Source organism: Coturnix japonica, chromosome 7, assembly GCF_054131305.1.
Source record: "Coturnix japonica strain WE chromosome 7, WE-NBRP24, whole genome shotgun sequence".
Lineage (NCBI taxonomy): Eukaryota > Metazoa > Chordata > Aves > Galliformes > Phasianidae > Coturnix > Coturnix japonica.
Window position 1 is genome coordinate 26,172,714 of NC_140669.1, and position 16,453 is coordinate 26,189,166.

A 16,453-nucleotide genomic window follows, 5' to 3' on the forward strand; every position below is an offset into this window, starting at 1 on the left:
TGATTGTTCTGTGTTAATAGAGCAGGCAATACTTCTCTTCCTGTGGCAGAACTCAAGTAAAAGTTGTCTCCAGCTGAGCTGTTAGACTTTTGGCTAGAGGGAGTTAATGTTTTGAATGCAGTTTCACTCCAAGTGTAGCATCAAACCCATATTGATTAACTCCAAGAGTTTCATACAGACTTTTCTCTCCCAGTGTTAAGGGTAGTTAAAGCTTAGGAAGAAGAGCAGTGTGTCGGGGTTTGTTTCCTTCCAGTTGGGCAGCTTCTTCTCAAACAAACAAAAAAATGAAGTCCAGAATAGATGTAGAGAACTCATAATGCTGCTCTAATTAGTGAGCGCTCCCTGGGGACTCATTAGAATTACAAAAGCATTATTGTGGGTTATGCGGTGGTTGGAACATGTTGAGTTTTGGGCAGTTCAACAATACTACCTTGAAGAAAGGACTTTTGCAGCCTTTAAGGATTTTCTGTAGTTTGGAACAAAGCAGAAATTGCAGTGTCCTGGAACTCCTTTATGAATTGGGCCTTATGTTCACTCTTGTAAAGAAGGAGGGTTTTGAGTTTATATGCCACAGTCTAATAGGTACATAGTGACTGCTTAATGGGATTTACATTCACTCAAACAAAATTAGGTTGGTAAAAGACAATGCAACATGCTGTAATGTAAATGGGACTGACGGCAGAATTAAATGTTTGTGGAAACAGGGGCAGCAGATCTATCAAGAGCTAATTAGACAGAGTCCAGAGACAGACTTAGGAGTAAACAGCAGCAACAAAGAGAGCAAGAGAGAAAACGGAGTCTTTGTGTGGTGATGAAAGGGAGTTATAAACAAAGTTATTTAAATTGGAAGGTCCGATTGGGCCAATCCTGTGAGAAGGCTTAGTCTTATCTGAACCTGTTCACTAACACAGGCTGTATTGCAGCTCTGAAATCCCTTTTTATGTGTAAATAGTTCTTCTTTGTTGCAATTTTCTATTGGTGGAATCTTTCTCTGATACTCTTTTTATCACAGTGTAACGTTTCCATTTGCTGTCAACCTCTCTCTCAGGCATGGGTTAAAAGCAGACTTTGACCCAAGTATTTCCAGCAGCAGGAAGGAGTCTGGAGGGTGGCACCAGCAAAGATGAGAGCGCTCAGATCTTTCCAGCTCACCGCAGGCTGCCTGCATATAAGGTGTGGTACCCCATGGGCAGCCATCAGCTGAAAATGATGCGTCTGCACAAGGGCAGACCTGGCATGGAAAGGATCCTGTTTGCATGTGTGCAGCTCACAGTGCTGTTGTTGCTGTTATGGCTGCGTTTGGCAAAGCTAATGCCTTCTGTAGGCTGCTGGTGTCAAACAAAGGAAGCAACGTGTTTGGATAAGACAGAAAAATACCAAATATCAAGATCATAAAGGCTGGTACCTAAATTTAGTGGGATCAAAATGGGATTAAAATTTCATAACAGTCTTTTTTTTTTTTTTTTTTATGAGGGTTTGTAACAATGGGACAAGGGGAAATGACTTTGAACTGGAAGAGGGCTGCTTTAGACTAGGTATTAGGAAGAAAGTCTTTACAGTGAGAGTGGTGAGGCAGGTTGCCCAGTGAGACTGTGAATGCCCCCTCCATGAAGGCCTTTAGTGGGGCAAGCTCCATGCAGACTGGCCACTGGCACTGGTCAGTGCATTCTTCCCTACATTTCTTCTCCTCTGAATAAATCTGCAGGGCTGAGAACAATGGGAAGAGGATATTCAGTGGGGTTGAACCTAGCCACCATGAGCTGCTGTGCCTCAGCTTCCTCTGCAGTTACTGGGAATGACAGGCTTCCCCAGAAGACAGGAAAGGAATTTGGTGCGTGTTGTCTGGGTGGTTGATTTTTCCTTCCTTTTCTCCATCTCAGCAGCACCTTTATGTGTGTTCATAATGTTGCAGGATAGACTGTGGCACGTGTCCCATAATGAGCTGGTCTATAGGAGGTGATGTGAGTGTTTTTAATTTATTTTTTAAGTATCTTTGTGTGTTTGTGTTATTTTTCTATAAACGTACACTATTCAGAAGTTCAGGTTAGGCAAAATATTTCAGCCTTCTGCTTCAGGGCTCACAGTTAGGTTGTTTTTATTTCACCTGCATGACAGACTTTCCCCAGGGTAAGTAACCTTGCCTGGGCATGGTTGTTATCCATCAGAAATGCATTACTTTCCTTTTTCTGGCTAAGTGTTTTGACAAGTATGGGTCACAGGTAGTTTCTTTACCTTCACTACATCAGAGCAGCGTCTCTGTATTTGAAAAAAGTCTGTGAGAAAATACCGTCTATCACATTTATTTGTTTGCAGTGTGGAAATGATTTCAGCACCGCCTGTAGAAGCAGATGGATGTTTCTGACCACCCTGTTTCAGTGGGAAGAGAGAAAGGCAAGCTTGCATGTCTGATGGGCCCATCTTATTGTTAGGGAGCAGCAGGGCATGAGGGTGGTAGCTAAAAGGCAGACTTAGAGAGTGAGGTCTGGGAGGTGTGGTGCAAAGGCACTTGGCTTTTCCATGTCCCTGGGCTGTATCTTCTCTGAAGAAGCTTCTATCTGGGGAACTGTGCTCAAATAGCAAAGAAAGAATAATTACGCTAGAAGCTGAAACTTGTTGCATGGTGAATCTAACATCTCTTGCTGTAATAATGATAGATTATAAAGGTGGACAATGGCAGTTGTGCAGCTTACATTTTGCTGGAGCCTTAACATACGTTATTACTTATCTGCTAACTGTCACCAAGCCTGTGATGGACTGCAGAAGGATAAAAATCACACACCCTTTAATCCTGTTTCAGTCTTGTAGGGCCTTTGACAGCTGACTTTTGCTTTTCTTGAGGGGAAGGGAGGGTTCAAAGAAAACAAAGCAGCAGCTCAAGACATCTGAAGGTATTTCACTACAGCTACATTTTATTCACAGTGATAAATACATTGGCTATAGTTTGCTGGAAAGACATGGGTAAGAATATTAGCGCTCGCCTGCCCCACAGTCACCGGCCATGGCAAGTTCCTGGGGAGTCTCAGGTGGCTTTACTGCAATGCTTTGAGGTTTTATATGAATCATTTCTGTGGAAAGGGAGTATTTTTCCCCAAGTTTGAACCCCTTCAGTTTTTTGTGCATTTTGAATACCATGAAATACATCAAGAAACCGTATCTGTTATGAATTTTATGCTGCTATATAAACTACATAACTTTAACACAGAGACTTTATGTACGATATTATTTTTGTATCGGTGGAACTTGGAAAAGTAAGAGTAAATCTGTGGATGTAAAAGCGTGCCAGGTTGAAAAATCTGCCTGCTTTGAGTCTCGACCTCACAAGGCCGCCATGTGCCAAACGCCTGAGTTGCTCCGCTGTTTCCTGCACCATGCTCCAGTAGCGCAGTGTTGTATTGATTGATTATAGTTGCCAGACGTGAGTACTGTACAGGCGCGCTCGTGTTTAAAATTTCAGGTGTAAGCAGATTTTAGTCGGTGCCTTCTCATCTCCCTCCTAACTCGTCTCTTGGCCGCCCCCTCCCACCTCACATCCTCACCGGCTCCCTCACGTGATAAATAACACTGTCTTATCAAGGTCAGTCAGAAAGGCCCTTTTTTACATATCTCATAAATTTTAGCCAGGTGCCACTGATGTGAGATTAATGTAATGGCACCACAGCAAGCACTCAGGCTTGTCTTAATTATGCTAAGGTTGCCGGTTCACCGTTTCTCTTCATCTGTCTCCCGCTTTAGGGAACACTAAACACTGTGTCATTAGATTGTCTGTTCCACAACATTGGCCCTTTGCATTTACAAAGTCATCAGATGGCTTATGACCTAGCTTTTCTAAGAAATTTAACTAAATAAATAGTAAAAAAAAAAAAAAAAAAAAAGCACAAAATTAAGCAGAAATGGAGCCTGTCTCGGGTTGAGGGGTGAGAGGGAGGAGCTGGGCAGGGGGTCGGGGCAGCTCCTGAATGTGGTTGGTTTTGGGAGAGTGGAGCTTGTTGGCAGGCCCTTTGTTCTGGGGCTGCTCTGCTGTGCATGGCTGTCAGGTGCTTCCTTTTGATGGCATAAATGTGCATGCCTTCATGTGTGTTATAGGACTTGCAAAGGTAAAGGGCTGCAGGCTTCAGCTTTTTTTTTCTTTTTTTCTTTTTTTTTTCCCCCCTCTTAGAAGTTACAAATCCTTTATGGTAGAAGCTATTTGGGAATCTGTTGCTCACATGAGTTCCCTGAGGCTCAAGCCAACCTTGGATGCTTTTTCCCTCAGCCACAGGAAGGGTGCAGAGGACAGCAGAGTCCTGCAGCAGTGTGCTGGTGGGGGTTGTGTGTTTTGCCTCTCGGGGTGCAGAGCTGTTCCCTGCTACATCTCTGAGGCTGTGGGGAGTGGTGCTTGGATGTAGATTTCCTTCCGGCTGTAGGCTCAATTTATGAGCCTGGAAAAGACTGACCTTGATTTTTTTGTGTGATTATTTGTTTTATTGTGCTTTCTGCTGCCTGGATATGCCGCAGAGTGAGATTTGTTTCCTATCTGAGCAACCTCTGTTCGCTTTTTGGTGTTAGTTCCTGCTGCTCTGTCACTGAAAGAACCATAGTTGCTATATCTGGTAGCCTGGGGACTGGTGCTTCATCTCTGGCCTGCTGAGAGCTGTGCCAGGCGTTCATCTCACTCCAGAACCTGCCTGCTTTTTCTTGGGGAGACTTCTGCTGCTCTGCCGCATCCATCTGCTGCCCTTGGCTTTGGACTGAGGCTATACTCAAGAGGCAGAATGTCCGTGCATGTGCAGGAAGCTTCCATATTTCAGTTTCCACCACCTAAAAAAGAAGAAAACAGTGCACGAATCCTCAAAAGAGAACCCAAAGGCAAAGGAGACATTTTCTCAGCAATTTAACTTAATGACTGCATGCCTAAAGGGAAGCCTTTGGCCCTCAGCCACTCAGCTGTGTGAAAAATGCATTTGAAATCAGTAAGTGAAGCCTGAACTGAACCTTGCTCCCAGTTTTCTGTTGATGCCTTTTTTTTAAATATAATTAAATAGAATGAATTGGTGCACAAGTTTTGATGTCAGCCTGCTTATGAAATAAGTGTCTTCCAAGGGACCAAGCAGGGCCTGTTTCAGAGCAGTCAGGCTTTTATAGACTGCCCTGGGAGTGGGGAGTCTCAGACTATATAATGACAAGAAGAAAAAGCAGGTGTCTGGTATGTTTTGGTAGCAGCTACTTGAGATCTCCTAAGACAACTCAGACTTGCTTTTTCTAGCAGCGTATGAGAACTAATGTGGGTGTTGCAGATGAGGCAGGTTTATCTGTCAATTGTATGCTCTGAATACCAGTCAGGTCTTACTGTGTAAGCAAACAAGGCCTGAATTAGAGGCTTGCCCTCCCCCTCCCTCTACTTTTTGGTACTTGATGAAAGCACGTTTTAAAAAGAAAAGTGTTCTTCATAAAGAATGGCATTATGCAAGGCACAGAAAGCCAGCCAGCACGAAGCAGTCATGCTCTGAATAACACACAGGGCCCACTCTCTCCCATGCCCACTAAGGAAAGACAAAGGACCTGATGAAGAGGTAATGCGAATAATTGAATTTTTTCCAGTGTTGTACATAGAGCTGCTGACTGTTATGGCACCCCTGTGCTTGCAGTGCTGCCTGAAACTCTTCTGGTGGTGAAAAAGAGGAGAGAATTTGCTTGTGGTGCAGGTTCAGATGGGAGAGAATGCAGAGTGAAGTGCTAATGGGGGTGTCTGCTTTGTCAGCCACGCTGCTATGGAGTTGTGGCCCTGGACAAACGCAGTCTGCTCAGATGTGGTTTCCCAGCTCCAGTGCTACCATTGTAGCTAAAGGCATCGCAGGACCAGGGGGGTCCCTGCCTCCATCTCTCTGAGGTTGGTCGGTGATGCCACTGCCATGTGTCCAAGCGTTGGGGCACTAAGCTAGGCATGGGATGTTTGCAGTTACTGGTAATAAATGGATTACTGCTGTCATATTAATAACAATAAATAAAGGTAAACGTCAGGACTTGTTAAGCCAGGAGATTTCTCATATTTGACTGTCCAAGGAATATTTTAAAACGTGTATTTTTAAGCCTTAAATATCGCTTTAAATTAATCCGTGGTTTGTGAGTGGGCAGCTTAATTAAAAGCATTTTGGAGATAGCAATATTATCACCTCGGTTCAGGTTCATTCTCCTGGAGGTGTAAGGCTGGGAAAAGCTGGTGTCTGTTGCAGGGTTGACTGGTTGCTCCCAGGCAGAGTGTGGTATCTGGTAGCAGTCTGTGCTGCTGTATTATCACAGCATTACGGTGAAAATAGCTCCTGTCACCACAGTAGGAAGCACATCTATGATTTCCTCTTGAATGTCTATGAGATAAACACGGCTATGACAAATCCAACTCTAATGCCACATTTCAGGGCGTGGAAGGTCTTGCGATAGCAGCTTGTGGTAGTGGGAAATGATTTGTCTTGAGAAATGATTTATTAAGGAAAAGAGTATCTTCTGACACAGCTTGAAATTCAGCTTTGTTTCGTTTTTCTGCCTGACCAGGAGAAATACCATATTCTCCTTTCACAGTGTAACGCTGTTGTAGGGACACTTAAGGGCACGTTTAGACAGCTGTTCTTGCAAGCATTTCCCTGGAAGCCAGACCTGTGTGCCAGGCTTCAGAAAATGGGTCTGGATCTGTTTCTGCCACATAATCGCAGACTGGGTTGGAAGGGACCTCAAGGACCATGAATCTCCAACCTCCCCCACCACAGGCAGGGCCAACAACCTCCACCTTTAATACCAAACCAGGCTGCCCAGGGTCCCATCCAACCTGGCCTTGAACACCTCCAGGGATGGGGCATCCACAGCTTCTCTGGGCAGCTGTTCCAGCACCTCATCACTCTATCCATCTAGAGTGACCATAACTTTTATCTCTGTGCTACACCAGCTGTTGGTAAGCATGTGAGCATCCCTTCTGGTGGCCCTTGAAGGAAGGTAAAAACACTGACTTTGTTGCTGGATCTACTTGCTTTACCTGGATGGGAATTAACGAGAGGAAGGAAAAAGCAAAACAGGAGTTGTAAAAGGAAGACCATCATTTCCCTTTCTTTGTTTTGGTGGGAGCCGAAGTATTTAAAAAATCTAGTGCAAAGAGTGTGGACAGATGTGCCTTAAAATGCCATTATTTTTCACTTGAAGTTTCTAGTCTTGTGGGGGTTCTGTGTTTACCCAACTAATTTACTGTTTTGATTGGGTGCGCTAATTGCATGCTTAGAAGAAGAAAATTGCTTCATTTAAACTAAAACTTTGTCTGTGTCAAAAATGCATGTGAGCAAACTGGATGGATCTGGCTCTTTGTGCCCACGTGCATGTTTCTCAGTGCTGGCTGAGTCTCTCGGAGCTCCTTGCTCCAACAAATGGGATCTGATCCTCCTGCCAACCAGACCCTCTAATGCCACATATTGGTTCTAGAAGGGTGACCAGGAGGAAGTGCAAGTAGAGAAGCCCCCACAGCACTCACTGCAGTCCAAGGTGCATTTTTCTTGGCTATTGGAGTGGAAGATGTGCCAAGCTGATACATTTAAAGGGAAAGAAGGAAGGAACTGGAGAGGCTGCCTGTTCTGAGTGATTCGGTGTGTAAGATGATTTGGAAAGCTCATTGCTCACTTAAAGGCTGTTAGAGTTAAAAAATGAAAATTACTTTTGCAGCAAAGTGCACCATAAGGTCTGCAGGGACCGATTAGCACAATGGCTCTGTGTCCTATATAGTAAATGCTGCTTCAGTGGTTACTGTGAGATAGGGTATTAAGGTGAGAGAAGCTGAGAGTTGCTTGAGCCCCTGTGGTTCACGGTTGCCATTATATTATGAGATAGCGGGGCTCTGGTTTTACTTAATTGGCAAAGACAGTGATCTATCAGTCAGGCAATTTAAGGCAGAGGGTTTATGGTTAAACCACTTTTAACTTCATGAAGTGTTTTTATGCAGCTGTGACATTAGGAAACTGTTTTCTCTTAATAAAGTGTGATTAGTCCGAGCAGCTTTGTTGCTTGCTTGTATATAGGAGAAGAGAGAATGGGGTAAATCTTGAATGAGTTGAGAAGCGGCAGAGGTGATGGGGTTCTGGACATGGATGTGAGGTGCTGCATCCCCTGTGTGTAAGAGTGGCCCTTAAGGACTTCAGGGACTGCTTTAGTTCTTGCTGGTGCCAGGAGTGAGCCCTTAGCCCAGAATGACTGGGTGACTCCAAATCAGGGCAGAGAATTCCTGTTCATGTCTTTGAGAAAGTCAGAATTGCCCTTCTGGCATCTTGTTTTACAGCTGCCCCCAGTGTACTGTTGTTGCCTTGGATGGGAATTTTACACTCAACCTGAAACAATATATATTTTCTGTAAACACTGGTTTGTCTTTTTTACTAACAGAAATGTGATTTCACTTGCCATTGTAAAGCAAGAATTTTATAAGAAATAGCTGTGAGGAGAAAAATGGGCTTTGCAATACTCATTATTTAGGATGGGAAATAGAGACTTTGAACCAGCTGGAGACCAGTGCTCTGGACCAGCTTTCCATTGGGGGCACTGGGATGAGGAATCCTGGCAGGTTTCCTAGGGAGCTAGAAAAACATGAGGCAGATAGTGGGGCCTGCTGATGGGCTCCACTGGGGACTTGCCCAGCTGACCTGATGGCCTCAGTCTTATTCTAACCTACAGCTCTGAACTGGGGAAACAGCTTCAGATTTTGTATAGGTTATTTGTGCAAACACAAGTTATTTTTAGTGTGAGTTCCTCAAGGTCTGGGTGCTTCGAGTGGCTGAGGAGGGGCATAAGCACAGAGGGCTGAGCAGACACAGTGAGGAGCAAGAGTCAGTTCTAGGGCTTGAAATGCAATCGATGGTGTGCAGAGCCTCCCAGAGACGTCACCTCAGGAGAAGTGCTTGGTCAGGCACTCTGCGTGCCAGGGAAGAATGTGCTGGTAAGCCAGCAGCTGAAAAGAGGACTTGAATGCATGCTGTGAGTTCACGTACATCTGAGGCACCTGATCAACCCTGCATTAGGGCAGAGCCTGCCTGCAGATATAGGAATCCTGTGAAGGAGTTTGTTACTGGCAGAGAGGGTGCCCAAATGTGTACGCAGAAGAAAAAGAGACAGAGACCATAGTTGGATGCACTACCTTAATTGTGTTGCCTCATGACTTGACCTTAGCAAAATGCCTTTTTCAGTAAGAATATTTGTTAACACATGCATGGAAATGAAGACATGAATGCAAGAATACAGAGTACTTATATGCATTTTTATATTGGTTAGAAATGCTGCTACAGCTTATTTCTTCTATTTATGTCTTGTGGACTCTGTTTATGGGCTGCCTCTTGTAGATTGTGCTGGTGTGGAGGCATTCAGTCCCAGCTCAGAAATAGAATTTCCTGTATTTTCCAGGTCAGGAAGGCTGTGACCAAATATATGGTTAAAGTAATAGTAATAATAATAATGAAACTCAAAGCCTGTGCAGGTTACTGTAATAGTATATGTAAAATGATGTCAGGAGCACGTTGGAACCAGTAAATTGCCAGCAGAAGAGACTCAGGTCCTTTCTGCGGCCTTCCTACCATGTTTGAGTAGGCTGCAAGGCAGGTGCCAGTTCCACCAAGTGACTGGATCCAGTTACTGCCTATTTGGCTTGTGTTTGGTCAGCCATGCATGCAGCAGTCATGTAAGATTCAGTGCTTAATGTTTTGTTCTGTCAGGCTTGGGGCATGGAGAATATGTGTGCTCAGTACCTGGTCGAGATGAGGGATGTTTGTTTCCTTGTGATTCTGGGAAGGCTGGAATGCTGTAGGCTGGTTCTTGTCTGGACCTGGAGTTAGCCAAGCAGCTGAATTTAGCTGCCCTGATTTATCCACGCTGAACAATGGCCTCTTGTTCTCAAGAGTCTGCATGTGCATGCAGATGCAGAAAAGCGAAGGAGTTGTTTCATTTGAATAGACTTTATTTTTACATTTTAAACTGTACGTAGAAAACCTTCCACATAGCTCTCCCCTTTAATCAAGCTATATTTTTATCTTATTTTGACATTTGTGTTGGAATTAACGTGATTGGCAGCGAAATCCAATAAATGAGAATTTCAGAGGTGTTTCTGCTCTGCTAAATGAACCTTTCCCTGCAGTTTGACTTGGCAGCTCTTGTGGAGTTCTGCATCAGCTGGATTTTATTGTGTGGGGAGATGGGTAATCAAAAAGGGAATCGCACGTGCTGCAAATTAAACATTTTGTTGAGTGCTTGCTTGCTGTTGAACAGCAGTGTAATGTCAGGGAGAGAGCACTGGGGTACATGAGCACAGCGAGCCGAGCGCTGGGCACCTCGTTGTACAAAAGCACGATGGCAAATGTTCAACAATGCAGTTGTGTCAAAACAAATCAGATCACGAGCAGCTCTGGCTTGCTTTGCTCAATTTGTAGGGTAGTTTTTATCTTATAGGTGCTGCACTCCACTGAGAGATGCATCCAGAGGTGAATGTGACCCCTGCTGTGCCAAGAGTGCCAGAATGAATGGGTCACACTCTGTTTTGAGGCCATAGAGCCAGTCCTGCCAAAGCATGCAATGTTAGTTTGTTTGAATACTGATAATGCGGTGGGAGAAGCTGTTCTGCTTCCACTCCCCCTCTTCTGTAGACTTATTGATCTTTTAGTCTTGATTCTAAAGTTTATAGACCCCTAGCCTGGCCATTAGGAAAAATTATCTAGTGAGGAAGCTGATTTTCAGGGTACGCTTTTAATACTGCAGAGGAGTGGAGGCAATGTAAAGCTACAGTGTTGTTCAGTTGTGTGTAATGGGAAATGGCACGAGCCCCGTAGCTACCAAGCAGTGTGAGATGCATGGAAGCCATGCAGCTCTCTGCAGTGATGTGGGTTGGCAGTGGGGCATCTGGTGGGAGCAATGGACTTGGGTGCTGTGTTCCAAAACAGAAAGCAACAACCAACAAAAACCCAACAATATAAACTCAGTTTCACTGTTCATGTCATTTGCACGGAGGTGTTTCTTATGGGATTTGCTGCTTGAGTTTGTCAGATGCTCCCTGGCCGTGTGCTCGCCCAAGGCAATGTGGAGCCAGGGGAAATGGCACCTGCAGCTCTGCATACACATTGCCTGCAGAGTGCTCTGCTGAACTACAGAAGGGCCCATACTTGTAGTTCCACACTACAGCAATATTTACTTTGCCACTGCACAACTTTGAAATAACTCATTCTGGGCATGGTCTCACCTTCTGCAAGATGCCTTTACCATGGGTTGCTGTGAGCGGTGGTGCTGGGATAAAAGCACTCGGATGCATTGTGCTGCCTTGGCTCCTTCCTGGCCTTCCTGTGGGCTTCTCTGCTGGCCATGTAATCCTACGGGTAGTGCTGCAGCACTCTGTCAGGTTGGAGCTGGGGTGATGATTCATTAGATCACGTCAAGGCAGATTTTGTGCATTATGCTGCTTGAGTGGATGGAGAATGCGCAATAAAACAAAGACATCTCACAAGCCTTATGAAGAGAGCTTTTAGAACTGGATTTACCGAAGTTCTAATTTTACCTTTTGTTCAAATGCAGCTTGAGGTAGTCTTTAACGGCATGAGTCTTTTCTCCTGAGGAGCTCCTTACTTGGGCAGGTTAATGCAGCAAGACATTGAAGGCTACTGGTAAACGCATTGACAAAGTGTTGGTGTATGAATGAGGCAGCCTGAACAGGTACAGAAACATCCTGATGGTACTCAGCCCATGTACACAGGGTCTGTGATGGGGAACATTGTTGTGAGGGTCACAGTTCCCTGCTTTTTAATGCATGTGGCTAAATGCTCTTCTGCTCTTCCATCAAATATTTGTAAATAATCATTTTTAATCCTTCACCCAGCCTGGAGTGGGGGCATCTCCTGAGCATTGCCAGGAAGGATTTGTGTGTTACCTGGGGGCTGCTTGTTGGGGTGTTTTCATTGCCACTTTGCCATGATGAGTATGATTCTCAGTGGGTAAAGCAAAATAAGATAATAAAAAGCAGGCCATGGATTACCTTCAGTCGTAGGGTTTTGTTCAGAAGAATAATACTGAATATGAAATCAAAACCCAGCATTGTTCTAGCCCCTGCATTAATTGCATGTGATGTTAGCACTGCTTTTCTTGCTGTGTTTTTGTTTAAACTTGTGGCAAAACCTTAAATAGTGTATTTTAAAATGTAAACTGAAGCTTTGTGTCTCACTGTGTATATAAACAAGCAAGAAAAATAATCTCAAGGAACCCCTAGGTTTGAAATCGGGATTTTCCACATAATAAATAATAAATGTATTTTGTCTGGCTATTCTGACCAGGCGTTTCAGCTCTAATGGGCATGCTGGGCTGAGCTGATGGGCAGAATTGAACAGATTAGACATGTAAATGACATGAGCTGCAAAGAGGATTTAATATTTTATGGGAAAAAAAAATAATCCTTCATCAAATGTGTAAAATTTCTTTAATAACTAAACCTGGCAAGGAAATGCGTGGAGTTCCAGCAGTGATAATCGGTGCTTAAACTCACTGGAACAATCAGTGACCCAAAAGGTGTGGGTTTACCTGAGTTCTCTGGCAGTTGCTCGAGTGAATGTATTTTCCTTCATGCCAAAAAAGAAAAAAGACATACAGAGAGGAAAAAAAAAAAGTGCTAGGTTCTGTCTAGGGTTGTTATTTTCTTTCCATGATTCTGTGAGCACCTCCTGCAGATTGTTCTCCTGGCTGGCTCCATCCTGCTCTGTGTCCCATCTCAAACAGTGCTCAGAAGCTGGTGGTTAGCCTGGATCCCTCCTCTCTTCATGTATTTACCCAAACCTCTTGCAAAGGCATTTAACTCCTGTGTCTTGCACACCCAGTGGCATCCAGTGGAACTGGTATTTGTAGATCAGTGCTTTGTTCACTTGGAGTTCATTTTTAATACATGTGTGCTTGCAGGAATTGGTAAAGATAAGCAGACCTGGCTGTGCTACTGAGTCTCCCTCTCTGGATGCTGTGTAGAGAAATCACAGTCCCCATGTTAGTCTCCTCCTCTGCCCTTTGTGCTGTGTGCTCAGAGTACAACCCCATGCCTTGGCCATGTCTGAGCTCAGATGGGACCTGGGGTTCAGGTGATGGTGCATCATCTATCAGAAGTTATTTTCAACAGGGTGTGTGCTTCTCCAGAATATGCAGATCCTGATGAGATCCAGGTCTCGCATCCTTGGCTGTGGCTGCTAGTTTTATTGACCTCCCATGGGTTTAGAGCTGCTCGAGATCCTCCCATGCCCACAGCCCCAGAGCATGGCACAGCCCAACTTCAACCCCACTAGATCCACTCCAGAAAACCTCAGCACAACTGTTTGTACTTGACTAAGAACTACTAGTGTAGCAGAGATAATTATTTGTCTTTTCTGCTGCACAGCATCTTTTGGGCCCTCCAGGAAGAGCAATCAGCAAGGAAAATTTCTAAGCTCTTGTACGAGGAGTAGGAAGGAAGAGTAGGCCAGAGCTCAGATTTAAAGGCAATTTAGAGCTCCATTGACTTGTAAGATAAAACGGTGATTTGAGTTTATTTCATTCCTTCCATGACCGGGGACAGTGAGCCACAGCAGGACTCAGAGCAGCACATAGTCACAGTTAGGCAGCCTGGGGTTCGGGCAGGTAAATGCTGCCCTTGCTGAGCCTGAGCTCAGTGCCTATGAACCTCAACAGGAACCTATTCTGCTTCTGTCTGCCCTGGTAATGGTACAGAAAGGAATTCTGGTAATGTTGATGGTCTGCTTCTTGTGAGCATGCTTGCAGATCCCATGTTGATTTTCCATCTGCGGCACAAATGAAGTGACTTGGGGGGTTGTGCCACCAGGTTGTCTTGTGATAGAGCAACTTGGATTTGTGCACTGGAGCCTAGTTGTGTACATCACTGTGTAACCTTTGCTGTAGTCACTTGTACAAGCTTGTGTTGTAGGTCATTTATCTTGATAATGGGTTTTGTTTCACACATCTTCAAACAAACCCAAATGTGGAAACAAATACAATTAGGAAAGGAGCACCTGTAGGCTGAAGGCTTCAGCAAGGTTTTTATGCATGGAGAGGCTTTTTAGCACCAAGCAAGTCACTGATGTCCTTGGGTACCAAGGAGGAGAAGTGTCTTGTCTTTGCCCTGCTCTTGAACTTGTTTGTGCTCCGATGCAGACAGCTGTAGAATGTGTCTGGAGGACACTTGCTGCTCCTGGTTTTTGGAGAGGTTTTGCTGGGGGAGAGGCTGGTGAGGAGGGGTGTGCAGTGTCCTTGTTTACTCTCTTCAGGCCAGCAGCAGCCTTACGAGGAGCACAGGAGCTGTAGGATGAGGCACTATAGGGGGCCAGTGTAGCTGCAAGCCCCCTCTGTGCACGGCAGTGGGGCTGAGGGCTCTTGGGTAGCCCCTGAGAGACTGTGAGCGTTGTGGCTCTGGGTCCTTGGATGTAGGAAGCTTCAGTTTTCTCACTGTAAGCGAAGTGGGCAAATCAGTTTCTTTTGTGCTTTTTGTAGTTTCCTAGGCAGCAGCTACTGAGGGGTTTTAAAAAAATAAAAGAAAACCAAAACAAAATCACAAAAACCCAACCACAACTGAAAACCCTATGCTGGAAAAGATAGCAACTGTGCACATAAAAATAAAAGCCCAACCTTTGACACCTGTAGTACCTCTGACTGTGAGGTATCAGAAGCTGAAGCTGTTTTTTCCCCATTTACCACACCAATTTAAGTATAGGATATGTTCTGAAATATTTTCCAGGGTGTTCTTACTTTGAGTCTAGCTATTAGCAGCTTCCTTCTGAACAAGCAATTTCCAAGTGATAATCTCTCCTTATCAGATCCTGATTTTGAGCAATTGCTATCAGTGATGTTAGCTGTAGCTTTAGCTGCATAAGTTCATTAGGATGGAGAGAAAATTCACAGGGAAAGCTCTGCAGTTCTCACCTTTCAGTGGAGAGTCTTTCCTTCCTATTCGGGAGGAGAAACCACTCAGCTCAGCCACTGAATAGATGGGGTTGTGCATGAGGTGGGGTCGGTACCCTGTTGGCTGTGATGGCACCTGCAGGCTGTGCTTTGGGCAGAGGGTCTGAGCAGCAAAACCTGATGGAGCAGAGCAGCTGGGGCAAAGAACAGCGCAACAAGGTGGAGAGAGATCCTCCTTGGCATTGCAGTAAGGGGGATTTTTTTTTAAAGGAAACATCCATAGGGCTCTTGTTTCCATTGTGCGACGATCTCTGCGGACAGATTTGGCACTGCTGTCTGAATTTTGCCCTAATCTGTGCAGCATTGATCTAGATGTTTAATGAGTGGATTGGTGTGAAATCAGGCTTCGGGCACCCAGGCAGCAGCTCAGTAAATACAATATGCAGGCGCTCCCCCAGCCTGGAGGGGTTGTTATGAATTTTTTATGGCTGATTTTTATGACGTGCCATTCAGACAGCATTTGGATTTGCAGAAGGGAGGGGAAAAGAACAACAACCCACTGCCGAACCCAAACAAATCACCTTCCTAAGAGATGTGCATTTTGAAGGTTTACGCAGAGCAGGAAGCACCACCTAATTGTTTGCGGGTAGGTCCCTGCATGGCAGTGCGGTTATACAAGCCAGGGAGACGGGTGCTTGAAGAACTCCTCCCAGTATTTCCTCTGACAGGCAGACAGAGAGACACCGGGAGGCTGATCAGGGGGTGTCAGCAGCTCTGACAAACTGCCTGCAAAGCCCAGGGACAGGCGGTGCTGCCTGAAGCCTTCCTTGGTCCTGTAACTCCTTCTGACAGCGGGGGGGGTGGGTTCAGCACAATGCTTTTGCTGTCCCCACTATTTAGCTGTGTGCTGAGTGTCTCCCAGAGCATCAGGTGGATGCATCCCCTGCAGCCTCCCCTTTGACTGGCTTTCAGAAGAGCATCTGTGCCGGTAGAAAGTCCTCTTTCTCTCCCCTGCCAGTGCTTGCAGGGCTGTGGGAAGGCTGCAGGGCTGGGGCTGCTCCCAGCCATTGCATGAAAGCAGCTGCTGCAGTGCTCAGTGTTGGCCCACTATTAAAAACAGGTAATGGGCCGTGACGTCCACCAAATGAGGTCTTGTGATCGTCACAACAAATGCAGGGTTTCAGGCAGATGAACATAATTCTATCAGTGGGATTAAAAGGAAACGCTGCAAAATTACACAGATGGTTTTCAAGAAGTCGTAAAAAGTTAATTGAAACATTTTTTTTTTTTTTTGTTAGTTGTGTGCTGTGTTGCCTCGAAGCACTGGGTGTAGGGATTAAAAGACTGGCCAGGTTCTTGGGAAGAAGTCTGTGGGTCCTGCATTAAAGGGAGAAGGTGAGGTTTTGTTCCTTCTTGTAGCAAGGGGCTGGCAAGATACATGGCCTGTTCTGGCAGTGTGCCGGAGGCGGCCGTGTCCCATCACCCAGCAGGCCCACTATGAGAAATCTGGGTATCCAGCTTCCTCTGCCAAGTGCTTCAGCCCCAGCCCTTCCAGCCG

The 16,453-nt window shown here is 45.2% G+C and overlaps 1 protein-coding gene across 10 annotated transcripts in view; it reads left to right on the forward strand.

The window, feature by feature from the left end:
* ERBB4 (erb-b2 receptor tyrosine kinase 4) overlaps window positions 1-16,453 on the forward strand; it is a 480,224-nt gene that overhangs the window by 98,726 nt on the left and 365,045 nt on the right. The window contains exon 1 of one of the 10 annotated variants that reach the window (XM_085552769.1): window positions 5,531-5,549. The exons of the other annotated variants lie outside the window; for them this stretch is intronic. The gene's annotated coding sequence lies outside the window, so the exon portion shown is untranslated. Of the gene's footprint in view, window positions 1-5,530; window positions 5,550-16,453 lie in introns of those variants that run through there. 10 annotated transcript variants of the gene reach the window in all.